Below are 16,388 nucleotides of genomic sequence, written 5' to 3' on the forward strand. Positions count from 1 at the left end.
AAGGATAACCTCAACCAGGTGGTTAGGGATAACCACTTTTCGTTGTTTGGTTGGATGGGATTGGATTGTTTGAATATCCATGTTTTGTTGTTTGGTTGAAAGGATGAGAGGTGTTTAGGGATAGCTATTTGTGTATTTAACTTTGCATGCCAAGTTTGAAAAATAGAACTAAGCCTCTTTTTCTTTCAGTAGTATTTTTTAGGTAGTAGTAAAAAAACTTTGAGATACATATACACAAGCGCGCGCACACACAATCAGCCACACGTCCTAACGCATAAATTAGTATACACACGATCATCCATGAATATAATAACAGATCGAGCTGCGGATCGTAGAGCAACAAATCGGTAGTAGAATTTCATACAGAGAAATTGGAGCTTGGGAATGAGAGGATTGAGGCACCGAGCCAGCTGCAGCCTAACTCAGCACAGGCGCGCATCGCTTGATTGCGTGGCGGCCGTTGTGAAAGAACGCGAGGCTCCGGCTGGATCCGGTTCGCTGCTGCGCTTCTCCGTCCGGCGCCGGCGCCGCCGCAGCACGAGAAAGAGTGCGGAGAGGTGGACAAACTGAGATGCTTTTTGTTCGGGAGAGCCGACACGAAAGAAACGATTCGGTTGCGACGAGAGCATGGCTGGCTGGCTGCCCTCATCCGTCATATTTTGCCGGCTCTTGTTAACCAGTTTTTTGAGGAATATTCTCAGCATCTTGGCTATCCCTATCCTTTCATCCCTTTAAACCAAATAGATGGCATCCCTCAGAAAATAGGCTATCCCTGTCCACCCGAGGGATAGCCGATGAACCAAACGCCACCTTATATGCATAGGGGACCAGACGCCAGGGTCCTTGGCGTCTGGTTGCAAGTCAGGCGACCAGACGCCAGGGTCTCTGGCTTCTGGGGGTCGACAAGAAGCAGAAACAGGGCAAAACAGGGGAGCCAGACGCCATGGTCCGTGGCGTCTAGGTGTGCACCAGAGTAGCATTTTCATAGTCTATGCTAGCGTAGTATTTTCATGTCCATGATAGAGTAGTATTTTCATGTCCATTGCACATTTTTGTCGATAAATGTGACCATAGCTAATTAATCTGACAGACGAGGTGCAACTAATCCAAATGACATAAACCTTACATAGGGGTGATGCCACTAGTTCAAATGACACAACTAGTTCATGACCACGATAGTTCAAACCACATAGACATAAGCATTACATAGTCTTAAATGACACAAATAGTTCTTGACCACGGTGGTCCATGATAGTTCAAACGACATAAACATCACATATAACTCGGTTTCCTATAGCAATGCAATTCAACAACCCTTTTCCATTCCCATTCTTCGCATTTCATGAATTGTATCATCATCAGTTATATCAATCAATTTCCTTTCACCAGGGCCATCTAACTGCTTCCTGCTAACGTAGTACACAAAATCGTCTTCCTCCAACCCTTGCTTCAGCATGAATTTAGTCTTCAACCAATCAAAAGTGAGGTCCACTTCACTAACTTGCACAACGCTTGGAGGAAAGCCTTGGACATGAACATTAGGGCTAAGCACCCACTGAGTACCCTTAGCCATCTGCAACACACAAATCGCACTGAGTACCTAACCTACCCCTTGAGCATAACCACTAGGAAAAATAAACTAGGTTTTGCACAAAACTAGAAACTAGGGTTTGCACAAAACTATGATACATTAAACATGAAACATGCCCAGGTTCCTATGTGCAATCGCGCCCAACAACCTCGGGAGCTGGTTGTATGCTTATTCGTAACCACCATACAACATCCTAATAGCATTTGTCTTTGCCTTCCATGCCTTCCCATACTTTGCCTCACTTTCACGGCTGGATCAACAGCTATGTCTTTCATCCATTTGTATCCGAGATACTCGGATGTGAGTTGACGGTGTGTCTTTCTAAGTCGTTTCAATGGCGGTTTGCACCTATGAGTGGCAACACAATTTTTTAACACCCATTCTTCGGTTTCTTTAAGCTTTCTTGCACGAACCTTCCATGGGCATCCTTCTCCCTCACACTTCATGGTGTAACGCAACTTCATGTCCGAGTGCTCAACATAAAATGGCCTATGGTTCTGAATGGCATAGTCAGACAACCAAAACTTCGGCATAGGCAAGCTCAGAAACTTCACTCCTTTCTTCAAATGAGCATTCTCTTCCTCATTCTCCTCCCTTGGTTCGCCTGGATCCGGGCATGGTGTTGGCTCAATCGCCGTCATTCTCATTCCACCATCGACAACAGCTTTATGGGCAAGGCTGAGATCTTGAAACAAGTGAGTTCTTGTTTCTAAGCCTGTCAGCTCAAAGTGGATTTGGTTTTCCTCCTTTGTGAATCCATCCTTGTCCAAACATTCACCCGGACCCTCGTCATCCGAGTCATAGGCATATTGACGCCTAAAAGGCTACTCACGATCCATGTCCTTTTGCGCTATGTACGCATCCAAGTCACCAACATCATTACCATGAAACCCTTCCTCTTGCTCTTTGTCGTCATCATGGGCATCTTCATCCTCTTGAATTACTTCGTCACTAGCAATCACCTCAACTTCATTTGCTTGGCTAGTTGGTGGTTGGCTAGAAGCATTGGGGGCATACAAATCAACCTCATTTGCTCCACTAGATGGTAGACATGGACGTAGTTGGCGATAAGCATTGGGGGCATCAACCACAACCCTATGCTCAACAAGTGGCACCATTGTCCTCTCACTCATGTCATCCATTGGGGAAGAGACATGCCGGTTCAAATCAAGTGTAAACCGAGGAGATTCAACCTTGGTGGCAAACAATTCAAGTGACTTGTCTTCCGATTGGGAAACCTTTTCCTTGTATACATCCTAATGCAAATGTGAGATGATAGGCATACTTTTCAAGCGAGATTTGGCTCCTACTCCAACATCATACCTTCCTATTAACTTAACATCAACATTGGTGTCCATCCACTTTAAGACTTGTCTCACTTTTGCAACAACATCCTCATAGCTAGGTTTTGTATCAAAAACCAATGGTTCCTCACCCGTGTCGGCATTGTTACTCAAGAATGCCACCTTGTCCATGTAATGAACATTAACAAGTCTCTCCATCTAAAAACAACATGAATGCATTTAAGGCATGAATGAGAATTGGTGTTTATCCAAAAACATCTCATTATATCCAAATCATATCAACACTAAATTATTGGTGATGTCCACAAAAGTTTCACTAATTTACACACACTAAGCAAAGTTAACCCTAAACACTAACTAACCCTAACCCCCAATCTTTCTACTCAACAAGCAAATATTCCTACTACACACCATGCATATCACTATATTACCAAAGTGAACCAAGCCATTCACACTAAAATAAGGGAGAAAACATGAACTAGGGTTCCACCAACATCTAAAAAATGCAACCAAAATAACAAGATTTAACCCAAAAAATTGGGTGATTTGGGGGAGATTACCACAAGCAACAAAGTGATGGAAAGATCCACCTAAGGGAAGCACCTTTTGGAGAGGATTTGAGGGGGGAGCGTGAGGGGTGAGAGAGAGTGGGGGGCAGCAACTCTTTTTCAAGCTCGGGCTGGATTGGGGAAAGTGTGTGGGGTGGGACCCACACACTCTCCCGTGGGGTTATCCACTTACCAGGGCCAAACGCCAGGGTTCCTGGCGTCTGGCCCCTTTGCCACGTCAGCAGGTCAAAGGACTGGTGGGTCGTGCGGGCCAGGGGCCAGATGCCAGGGTGCGTGGCGTCTGCTTTGCAACCCAGACGCCAGGGATGTTGGCGTCACCTCAAAAAGTCAGAATGGAAATAATTTTAGAACGAGGTCAACTCGGGATTTTGTTAGCCACATAGGTCAGAACAGTAATTTTGTCCGCAGGACACAACCTGTCGCCGTAGCCTATGGCGGCAACTTGCCGCCACGGGCTACTGTGGCATGGCTTGCCCCCATGCGCTATCGGGGTAAGTGCCACGTGTCGCCTGGCACAGGTGCCGCCACGGTAGTTTTGTCAATTATATTCATATGCGGTCTTTTCTGGCAATTCGTTGGCGCGGGTGGTTTAAAATGCAAAATAAAAAAAACATACTTTATATCGTGTTTGTACGTCTACAAGAGAGTTTTACACATACGAGAGCAATTTCTTTTAGGGATTTTCTTTTTATGCCATTCAACCAACATAAAGTTAACAGCGCACGCATCAACTAGGGGAAGACTCCAGCATTCCAGTTTTCTTTTAGAGAGTGGAAGAGAAAGAATTCCATTGGTTTTTTAGACGGTTTGCGTTGGAGTTGTGTCGAATATAGTGTACAAGGTATGTTACAGTTGGACTATAAGTTGTATTGTGTTTACATAGGATGTGAGTCGTATCCTAGTAGGACACTTGTATCCTAGGCCTCTCATATATAGCGGGGCTAGACACATGATGTAACATGTGCCAACATAATAGCACAGGTGCGCAAGGGGAGCCGGCGGCGTGTGCTGGTGCCCGGGTGCCGGTGTGCGATATTGTGACGGTGTCACGGGAAGGAGCGTCCGTAGTCATGCTCCGGTGATGTAGCCATATCGGTGAACCTCGTTAACAAATCACGATGTCGTGCTCGTGTGATTGTTTGGTCCTCGGATGATCAACGATATGCCTCAAATTTATTCTAACAAGTGGTATTATGAGCTAGGTTGTCGGGAGGTTGCTGGTTTGTTGATCTGGAGGAAGTGATCGGCGCATGTGCGCGTGGCGGATTGGATCGACAGGGACAGGCGGCGAAAGCATCAGGCGAGATGCGGCGATTGATCAGGTGCATCAATCGGGCGAGCATACATAAATCCCGGCGAGGTCGGATCGAGCTGGCGACGTATCAAGGTATCGATCGACTCGGTCTCGATGCAGTGAAGGAACGTGGACAAGCCGGCCCAGTCTGACGCGCATACGGGTGGCAGGCTGGCAGCGGCTACGGTCCACAAGCTCTGCGAAGGGCTTGTGCGAGAAGCGGCCCAAAGGTGGACGCTTGCTGGCCGATGGCTGGGCACAATGGCCGGCTCGGGAGGTCGCTAGCGCGTGATGCATGAGCCATGAGGCTGCGCGTACATCGGTACATGCTGATGCAAAACACGTGAGATTTGTTTGAGACAAACAAAAAGGAAGACCAATCTGCGGTAATGTTATTGACGTGGCATGGACAACGACACGATAAAGAAAAGGGAGCTTTGTAGGTTACGCGGGCAAAGGCTTGACGCACCCATTGAGACTACCATGGGAGTTAAATTTTCTTTTCGAAGTGTTGCTAGGTGCACATGAGGTTTTACCATCACGATGGCAGATTGGTGATGTCCATCAAGGCTTCGCGTGTCGTGCAGCCGAACAAGTTCAGCTGGATCGGACTAGACAGTCTGACGGATCGATGCAAGTCGGTTGGTACAGAAGATGGTTGTGGTATCTGCGATGACATAGGAGCGTGATGCTGATGGTGACCGACTTCTGGGGCGTGGAAACACGTGCCGCAGGCCCTGAGGGCTTGTGTGGCTTTGAGAAGACTATGGAGCGGGATTGATTCAAGACGGTGCGCACATGAGAGGTTGAAGTCAACGGGGCGCGGGGCTGGATTGCTCATCTACCATGGAGTCATGTTGAAGGTGGAGCTGGAGTCTGACGGAAGACTTCACTGGCTGCTGATTGAGGGGTTATGGCGTAAGTCGACAGAGAGTCAAAGCCTATTCAGCGGAAAAAAAGCAAGAGGCACGCAATTCGGATAGGAGCCCAGTGGTCTCATGAAAGCGTGAAACTCATCATCGGTCGGTGATGATCGGAGGTACTCTGCAGTGGGGGTTGAGTGGTGTAGGTTCGCGGCCCTTGAGACTCGACCGGGACAGCGGAGGCTCGACGCGGTAATAGCGGCGAGGCGTGCGGTATGCATGGGACATGAAGACAAACCAGGACTCTGGTAGTCATACATGTGGTGAGACAGCTGCGAATTTGACTCAGAATGACTACAAGTAACGGTGAAATTCTTTCAAGTTTCAGACAAACGGTCAAGAAAGGAGCGGTGATGTTGAGTTCAGGTAACTCTTATGTGACATCCAATATATGAGTTGTTCACTTTCACGCAGGTCAGTGGTCAGTGTGTGATGGCGTCGGACGGATACTCTGGAAGTTGGGAGCACAAACTAGAGTAAAAGGGACTTAATTTTGCTCGAGTGTTGACTGTGGTCAAGAAAAGAAGGGACTACAAGTTGCAGGTGGAGTCACATGGAGTTATTGGAGTAGCAGCGATACTCATGGGCTAAGCTCAAGTCCAATGTACATGGAAGTTTGATGCATGGACACATTGAAGATGGTGAAGAATATTCGCCAAAGTGGAGTATGTTGGAGTTGTGTCGAATATAGTGTACAAGGTAGGTTATAGTTGGACTATGAGTTGTATTGTGTTTACATAGGATGTGGAGTCGTTTCCTAGTAGGACACTTGTATCCTAAGCCTCTCATATATAGCGGGGCTAGACACACGATGTAACCTATGCCAACATAATAGCAAAGACGTGCGAGGGGGAGCCGGCGGCGTGTGCCGGCGCCCGGATGGCTGGTGTACAGTATTGTGACGGTGTCACGGGGAGGAGCGCCCGCAGTCATATGCCCCGGGATGTAGCTATATCGGTGAATCTCGTTAACAAATCTCGGTGTCGTGCTTGTGTGATTGCTTGGTCCACGGATATCAACGATAATGCCTTGGATTTATTTTAACAGTTTGCTGCTAGCATAAACCCGGAGAAGTCGAAGTGCTGGTAGTCTGCATGTGCGAAAAGGGCGAAGGATGCATTGCTCAGGGCAGTGGCCGCTTTGCTGCTGCCTCGACCCACACTGTCTGCGCAAAGTCACGGTTGGGCAACGCGCTACCCCACCGTCGTCTCGTCGGAGGCAACGCGCTACTCTCTCTCTTTCTCTCTCTTTCATGATTGCAGCCTCACCGCTTTGGATCCAGACCCCCACGCGCATTCTCTGTCTCCCACGCCCAAGATCCCCGGCCGCTCGCGCTCCATCCATTCCACCGGCGACTCCCAACCATCCCTCCACCGCCGCGAACGGCGACGCTTTCTTCCTCGTCAACAAGGTAACCGGAGATCGACCGCTTCTCTTTCCAGACCGCCCCTCTCGCTCTCTCTGTTTCTACCCCGCCGCCTCCGGTGATAAAATTTCCCCATCTCACACTGTTCATTGGCAGATCCTTACAAGAAAATCCACCGCATCCCATGGCCGCCGGTGGTTGGAACTGGGATGTTGCCGCGGTCGTCACCGTGGTTGGCTGGCTGCTCTCGCCCATCATCACCTTGCTCCTGCCCAAGATCTTTTCCTGCCTCGGATTCGACGCGTCGCACAAGCTCCGGGAGCTGGAGATCCGCATCATCCCGGAGCTACAGCAGACGATGCGGGCCGTGGACGAAGAGAGGATGGTGCAGAGAGAAAAGAAACTGAAGTGCGACGTGGCCGCGCTGGACAAGATGGCCGCCATGCTGAGGCACGCTCTGGAGGATACGGAAGACATCTTCGACGATGCTCAGGACAAGATCGTCCTGAGGTGTTGCCACAGCCTCTACCATGCCGTTGCCTCCTGCATTGCTCGATTCAAAACCAGCTGTTCGTGGATTGCACGCAACGTCCACACAAAATCAGCTCGGCTAGTGCAGTGGGCGCCCAAGATCTCCTTGTGTATTGCTGGCTTCAAAACCAGCTGCGCGTGGATCGTCCGGAGTGGATCAGCTCGGCTACAGCAGTGTGCGCGGAAGATCTCCTTGCGTGGGTCAGAGGATGTACTTCCTATGACAGCCAGTGCTGCACCCTTGGGCGAGCCTGCTCCGGTGGTGACCAGTGTTGTGGCCTCAAATGGACCGGTTCCAGTGGCGACAAATGCCGCGCACTCGGATTCCTCGTGGATCTGGCTCTCTTGTTGGTATAGCTTGTTTGGCTTCTGCAAGAACTATTGTAGATCCACATTCTACTGGTTAGTTCATGCAATTGAGTTTGCCCGCTTTTATCGAGACTGGTCCTATGATGTGGTTGGCATCACAAGTTACCAGGTACACCCAATTCCATCACCTACTCCTCATCTCATTTGCCCTTTATGTACATGTGTAAAGCTGTTTCTTTTTTGAATCATCCATTAGTCCTGGAAGCATGTGCACTTGGGAGCCATTTCACCGCATCCATACTTTTTCAAATGTTGTGTATAACTTCCGAATTTTAAAGTAATTGTGAGGGTAACATTCTCATATGGATGTCATGATGTGCCAAATAATTGATACTTTATTCAAATTAGATGTGTGTGTGTGTGTGTGGGTGGGTTTGGGGGGGGGGGGATATTAAATATTAAATGAAGAAGACCAAATACGCCACAACTAATTTTGAAAAGTGATAAGCTTTTGATTTTAGGCGTGAACCTATACACCGTAACCATTGATTTAACGAAATATATGTAATGGCTATGAAATTCCATGGCACATTTTTTACCGAGTCGCTGGCCACAACAGAATGAAGTATGATTTCTTTAACCTCCCCAACTGACACTGTATTCCATGGCACATTATTTCACATCATTCAATAAGGTCAGCAAAGAAAATAAAAGAACTGATGCTGCGAACTTACTAATTCCGTGGTTCTTCTACAAGGCCACGTCGAATCATGGCCCACCAGTTTGCTTCATCTGATGTAAGTCGCAAAATAGTATTTGTGTCGTAATAGAGCATTGTGTGTACAACAATTATGATTCGGAATGTAAACCGTATTTGTTATCATTATCATATATACCCTTGTTTATCGTTTGTGCTCTAATAATATTATTCGTGTTTTATTTACTTGTGGTCATTTTTGTTCTACCAATGGTTTTTGTAATAGATAGAAAAGATATGTGACTGGCATACTCATTTCAGATTTTACTTCTTGCAGGAGAATGCCACTGCGTTAGATTTTGTCCTTACTGCTATCTTAAGACGGAAATTGAAGAAAAGAATAGAGAAGGTAGAAAGCATCATCAGTGAAGTGAAGAAATCACCACTCTTCCGCGTGGCAAGCAACAACGCACCGAATGATATTGCCAACAAGAATAGGAGCAGAATTAGAGCTTCTAGCAAGCAGAAGGTATTTGGTCGAGAGCTGTTGCGTGATGATATCATGGCAAGGCTCCGTGAGACACCACAGGGTGATGCACCAAGGTCTAGTCCATGTTACTCTGTGATTGGCTTATATGGTATTGCAGGGTCTGGGAAGACTACCTTTGCAGGATATATTCGAGATTACATAAAGAAGGAATGCAAGGAGAAACTTTTCGACGCCATCATGTGCATTCATGTGTCCGAGACTTTTAGTGTGGATGATATATTTCATGACATGCTGAAGGATATTACCAAAGATCGGCACTCCAATATTTCAGATCATGAAGAGCTGGAAGAGAAGTTGAAGGAAGCGTTGCGTGGCAAACGTTTCTTCTTGATATTGGATGATCTCTGGGTGAAAAAAAGCACGACTCACAATTGGAGGAACTAATCTCTCCGCTTATTGTTGGGGCGAAAGGAAGCAAAATGCTGGTGACAGCTCGAACAAAAGATGCAGCTGGTGCTCTATGTGCCAATGAACTTATTAAAATGCCTGGTTTGGATGAGGATGAGTACTTGAAGATGTTTATGCATTATGCATTGGATGGTACAAGTTGTGCTCATGAAGAATTTATCTCAGTTGGGAGAGAGATTGCCAAAAAGCTACATCGATCACCTGTTGCAGCAGTAACAGTTGCAGGACGGCTTGGGGCAAACCCAAATATCAGTTTTTGGAAAAATGTTGCAAAGCTTGACATGTTGAATGACACCATGGATGCTCTCTGGTGGAGCTATAAGCAGCTTAATCCAGACATCAGGCGATGCTTTGAATTCTGCAATGTTTTCCCCAGAAGATTGAAGTTGAGAAAGGATGAGTTAGTTCACCTGTGGATAGCACAAGGGTTTGTAAAGAGCAGTTGTGCAACAGAGGAGATGGAAGATGTAGCTGAGGGCTACATTCAAGAGTTAGTATCATGCTCATTTCTGCAACCAGAAGGAGATTACTTTGCAATCCATGATCTGCTGCATGATTTAGCAGAAAAGATCGTCGGAAGTGATTTCTTCAGAATCGAGAATGAAAGGAGCCAGAGAGGAGGAGCCTGGAAAGGGGATGTCCCTGGAGATGTCCGGCATCTTTTTGTTCAGAATTATGATGCAGAATTGATTACTGAGAAGATCCTTGGATTGGAAAATTTACGCACTCTTATCATTGATGCTGTTAATGGGGATACACCAGTCGAGGAAAAAGTCATTGAGAGTATATGCAAGAGGCTGCCGAAATTGCGGGTACTAGCCATTGCTTTCACCAAGAAACATTTTGGAATGAGGAAATCCAACAAGTTATCGGTCCCAAAATCTATTGCTCAGTTAAAGCACCTACGCTATCTTGCTTTCAGGACAGATATGGCATGCTCTATAACTTTACCAAGGGCACTAACGAAACTTCACAATATCCAGCTACTAGATTTTAGCGGCGGCCGAATGTTGGAATTCCCCTTTGCTGACCTTGTTAACTTGCGGCACATGTTCTGCTGGCCAAACTTGAAATTCCCTAACTTGGGCAGGCTGATCTCACTCCAAACACTACCATGCTTCACAGTAAGCAATGAACAGGGTTATGAGATAAGGCAGCTGAGGGACCTAAACAAGCTTCAAGGACGACTGAGAATCAAGGGCCTGCAAAATGTTAAAAGCAAGGAGGAAGCTCTTGAAGCCAATCTAGCTGCCAAGGAACGGTTAACAGAACTGAGTTTCGAATGGGATGATGATACCAGGTGCAGTTCAGAAGTTGAAGCAGAGGTACTTGAGGGCCTGTGCCCTCCTGCGGGGCTTCAAAAACTTGATATATTTGGATACAGAGGTTCAAGGTACCCAGATTGGATGGTGGGTAAGCAGAGCGGTGGCCCAGAGGGCCTGCGAAATCTTTATCTCTGGGGATGCAGCCAACTAGGACCTGGTCCTGAATTTGATGCTTTCCCTCATCTTCGTGTGCTCGAGATTTGGTCCTGCAGCTGGGACTCCTTAGCAGGCAACATGGAGCACCTCACGTTGCTCAAGGAACTGCATATCGTGGGATGCAAGAATATCCGGTCTCTTCCAACACTGCCCCAGTCTATTGAGCAATTGTATCTTGCTTCCTGCAGCGATGAGTTGACGGAGTCCTGTAAAACAGCCGGACATCCAAACTGGCAAAAGATTGGGCACATCCCCAGGAAAGATTTTTTGTGATCCAGCAAGTAAGAATGTAATCCCTTTTGCTGCCTTGTTTTGCCATTTTGTACGTGTGAACATTGCCTCTTGTGTGTATAATGGACGATCTGCTACTAACTCGGCTTATTTTTGTTAATCCATTTGCTACTGGTTGACGTTTCAGAGAGGCAGTGAAGGACACGTCTGATGGTCTTGAATCAATCCAGAGAGGCTTTAGGCATCACAAGACAGTGAAGGGCATTTGAACAAGTTGGCTGGAACTTCCAGCGAAACTGCAGGTCCTGGCGCTTTCCCCTTTTCCACCGATAGGATGTGTTGCTATTTCATGAATGTTGTCTCACGTTTCTCCTTCTTTATTACCTCGTTTGAAGTGTTGTATGATTAAAAACCTACTTCCCTCTCCACTTAGATAGGCTGCTCTGCATTTCAGAGGATTCATCTAATGTGAATGCACTGAATGTTAAGAGTGTTAGGCCGTTTTCTCTCGCTTAGTTCTTCTTTTAGGTTTGTGCTGTTGATCACTAGTGTCTACTACGACACTTGGTTTCAGTTAAAAAAATGGCTTGCTTACGCTCTCCTGAGCTTGTTACTATGTGACGGAACTTGTATCGTTGTGGCCAGGTACTTTATCCCACCTGATCAACTCCATGCCCTGTTATTATTCTTCATCCCTCTTGACTGAGCTTGCTCCCCTGGTGCTCCAAACTAACTTGTTTTTGGAGTTTGGTTCATGTTGATCAGCATAGCTCTCTCTTGTTGGTTTTTCAGTTTCGGAGCGCGAGCAGACGGTGCATGTTAGTAATAAAAAATTAGTTACTGAACCGAGTATACTGGAGTAGAAGAGCCGTGGGATACTCGATCCAATGAACGGCGGCATCCGCTGCATGCGTCGTACAGGACGCAGCGGCATAGTTCAGTTGAGCAGCTTCAGAAAAGATTTGAGACCTTCGATCGGTTGAGAGCCATCCTCAGCCCTTTTTTGCCGCCAGCATCCAAAAAACGGTTCAGTCGCGTCCTTAAGAGCCCGTTTTTCGCCGGTTAGGGCTGAAACCGGCGCCGGCGGACCCTAGCCGAACCCGGTGCGCTAGGGGCATCGGGAAAAGCGCTTTTGGCACGAACGGGGATGGGCCTGCCTAGTCAGCGAGACGTCGCTTCGTCGTCCTCATCGCCTCGGTTCTCGCAGGAATCAATGCCAAGGTTGTGACGTAGCCGCACCGGTCAGCCTCCATTGATGCCTCATGGGTAGTGCAGTGAAGACGCCACCGACGCGCGTCCCGCCCGCTCCCTCAACGCCTAGCCCGGCATGCAGGCTCACCACCCCCTCTTAGGCTATAAAATACGGCCTCCCCACCAGTGGACGCCACAACCAACACAACTCGCCTTCCCTCCCCCTCAGAGAGCAACTCTTCCCCCTCTTCCCCACCGACGAGCAATGGCTGAGAAGTACTCCGCGGCGGCGAACGGTTTCGGCGACGCCATCTCTACGAGGACGAGGCATGCCTCCCCTAAGAGGCCGACTATCCGGCACCCCCGGACATGCGGGTGCCGGGCTCGTGGAAGCTGAGCGCCGGTGGCGTCCCGGTATCACCGGTGCCCGAAGTGGCTACAGGGCGGGCCGAGATCGCCCGCATCCGCTCGTCGCTACCGGAGGCGTAGCGGAACAAGCTGAGGTACATCGTCGACAGCCACGCGATGTGGACGATGTTCTTCGAGCGGCACCATCCCCCGCAGCCACCTCAACGCCGACGGGCGGCGCGAGTTGTGGGGCGTGCCCAGCCACACCCTCGAGGCCGTCCTCGACCACATCGATACCGGCAACACGCCATGCCTCGAGTACCCGCCGCGCACGTCGTTTTTTCGCGGTCGTGGCAGCTCCTGAACGCCGCGGCGAATGGATCCGGGGACGTCCTCCTCGTCGGGCTCGCTCTCCTCCGGCTACATCGATACGTCGCCTCACCCGCAACGGGGCCCTCATCATCAACGAGGGCGCCCGCCCCTCCCCGCGCTCTCTTCGCCTGGTCCGGCCGAAGACCGAGCTGGGGCTGCTCCCTGTGAAACCCACGCGGAGATGGCCACCAATGACGGGGCCACACTCAAGTGGGTGAGGGACGACTACGTCCGCGAGTAGGTGCTCCGCCAGCACCGGGCATACGCGGATCTCCACGCCCGGCGTCAGGCCGCGCGCCACGGACGCGAGGAGGGCCGCGTCGTCGTCCTCGGCAGCGATGAGGAGGACAAGGTCGGTCCGTCCAACCCCACGCGGGTCGGCGACCCTGGCTAGGGGTCCAGCAGGGACGGCGGCGGCTCCGGCGGGGCGCGCGACGACAAAGACGACAACAACGACTACACCCGTTTCTACAGGCTCCTCGACATATAAAAGGCGGGCAGCGGCCGCGGCGTAGCAGTAGTTTGCATGTTTAGGCGTAGTTTGCATGTTTATACAAATTTGTATGAAATTATTTAGGCGTAGCAGTAGTTTGCATGTTTAGGCGTAGTTTGCATGTTTCTACAGGCTCCTCCTACTCAGTTTACTTTTGGGATCGTTGATTGAACTCATGTCCACATATGTATCCGACCCATAAATTATTCCACCCACGTTAAACATTTACTTTAAGTGTTGTCTATAGTTGAATTTATTGTTCACTCACCAGAAGATACAACTTCCTATTCAGCTATTTATTCAGTGTGCTTGTGATGTATCGATTGCTGATGTTCATCTGAGCACAGCTTGTTGCCCTGTTGTCAAACTCTGTTTTACTTGTTAGCAAGACTGAAAACTAGTAGGAGCTAAATTTACGTTAGCTTGTTGGCCGAAGTGATGGCCATACTGTATTACGGTTTTATTTGATTTGATTTGTCAGTAATAGTATATTATTTGGTGTGAAGGAATTTGATGTTCGGCAACTTGGAAAGCAAAGAGGAACAGTGTAAATGTGGCTTTTGATCGAGGGAGGGGCGGGGAACTAGATATTTCTGCGGTGGCAGAAAATTGTGATTCAAGCGCGGGCGATGGACTATAGACGACAAAGCTTCCTGCGTAAGCCAGAAAAAAGAGTGCGCCAAGATATTTTATATAGCATCCCACACGATTCTTGCTAGTAAACTATTCGTGTTGTAGTTGGTTTTTTCATTCTGATTTGAAAGACAAAATGGTGTTACGAAGGGAGAGGACAGTGTTTGAATTGCTTGAGCATTATTATGCAGTGAACATGCAACTATATGAGTGTCGTGTTAAATTTTGTAATTATTCCGGGCTCGTTTGACCTTTTTATATATTAATTGAGCTTATAGTCATTTAATATGCATAATTGAAATTTAAACTACATGCACATGCTCTAGTGCACCAAAGTTTGCTGAAAAATCACATGTGTGTCTTTCGGTGAACTTATAGGTCCCATGCAAGAAATGAGAATGAAATTCAAACATCTGACGTCGTGGCTCGGCCGGAAACATTGAGAGGCTTGGTTTTTAAATTCCTCTAATCCAAAACTCGCGTGAATATCCTAAAACTTGGCATGGTGTCATGACAAGGCACCAACATGATGTGGTACAAAATTTGGCCGAATTGAAACAAGTTTTGGTATAAGCTTCTTGCAAACCGGAGCTTCTCTTGAGAAGGCTCGTGGTTCCGAGAGGGAACGTGTCACCTTTTTGTGCGAAACAACATACGCTGTCCTACCCCTTTTATTTTTTTATTGTGGCAAGATAGAACTATATGAGCTAGTGTCGTGTTAAAATTTGGAATTATTCCGGGTTCATTTTGCTTTTTTATACTTTAATTAGTTTCTCGGCATTTAATGTGCATCATTTAAATTTGAACTACAAGCCCATGTTCTAGTGCACCAATGTTGGTTGAAAAATCACATGTGTGTCTTTGGGTGAATTTATAGGTCCCATGCAAGAAATGAGAGTGAAATTCAAACATCTGGGCGTCGTGGCACGGCGGGAAACATTAAGAAGCTTGGTTTTAAATTTTTTGTAAATTCAAAACTCGTCTGAAATGAAAATTGGCATGATGTCATGACATGGCACCAACATGCTATGGTAAATAATTTGGCCGAATTAGGACAAAGTTTTGGTTTAAACTTCTTGCAAATCGGAGCTTCTCTCGAGATGCCTCGTGGATCATAGAGGGAACATGTCACCTTTATGTGCGAAACGACATACGCTGACCACCAACCTCGTCCATCTGGTTCGTCCATCTGTTTTTTTTTCTTCGAGATCCGACGGCGGGTACTCTATGTCACACGGATCACGTCCCCGTCACCGCCCTCCTCAAGCTCTCCGTCGCCACATAATCATATACAAGGAGATAACCGTACATGTGAAAGTGCATCGACACGGTTTTTACCTACGCCATACTCTTCGGCCCACGCTACATTGTGATTGGCCATGCATGCGTTCTCAATGGTCGATTCACTCCATCCATCCCACATCCTTTGTCTCAAAAAAAAGAAAAATCCATCCCACATCCGACGGTTGGGACCTCACGTCACACGCATCTCGCCCTCTGCTCCTTATAAACGGCGGTGGCCGTATTTATGTATGTGAGCTCGCCAGAGATGCCCATGGAAGAATCGGTGTTTGTCGAGCAGTACAAGGTAATCCAGGAGAAGGAGCGGCGGGCTTCGAAGAGGACCAACCGGAGTCGCCAAAGCTGCAGTTGAACGACTTTGCTGGATTTGAAGCATTTCACTCTCACTATGGCGGCCGCTGGTCTGAGGGCGGGAATCAAGAGTTTTCGGCAACCAACTAGACGATCCTAATTCGATCTCAATTGTCCATCACTTTTCTACCAATTCTGACGACACACGCCTCCCTCCAAGTCGTGTGTTCCCAAATCCATCCAATTCTCAGGATCCCGGCGTTTTTGAATGTCGAGGGGTCTTCCTACCACTATATAGACTTCGGGACTTCGGATCCATCCGGGAAAAAATCGTGGCCAAAAAAGGCCGTCTTCTAGGGTTTACGGGCCCCGCAATTTCGAATCGAGAAACTTATTTTTCCCGCCCGTTTTTGACCGGCCGGGTTTAATCCCGCACGTGTGTTCGCCATTAGTACCCGTTTGTGTGCCACGTGTGCTTTTCGTATGCATCGCATCATCGACGTC

The 16,388-nt window shown here is 48.0% G+C and overlaps 1 pseudogene; it reads left to right on the forward strand.

Moving 5' to 3' along the window:
• Nucleotides 1-6,853: 6,853 nt before the first annotated feature.
• Nucleotides 6,854-11,855, forward strand: LOC123102458 (putative disease resistance protein RGA3; annotated as a pseudogene).
• Nucleotides 11,856-16,388: the final 4,533 nt, after the last annotated feature.

The sequence above is a fragment of the Triticum aestivum genome, chromosome 1B (genome assembly GCF_018294505.1).
Source record: "Triticum aestivum cultivar Chinese Spring chromosome 1B, IWGSC CS RefSeq v2.1, whole genome shotgun sequence".
Taxonomy (NCBI): domain Eukaryota; kingdom Viridiplantae; phylum Streptophyta; class Magnoliopsida; order Poales; family Poaceae; genus Triticum; species Triticum aestivum.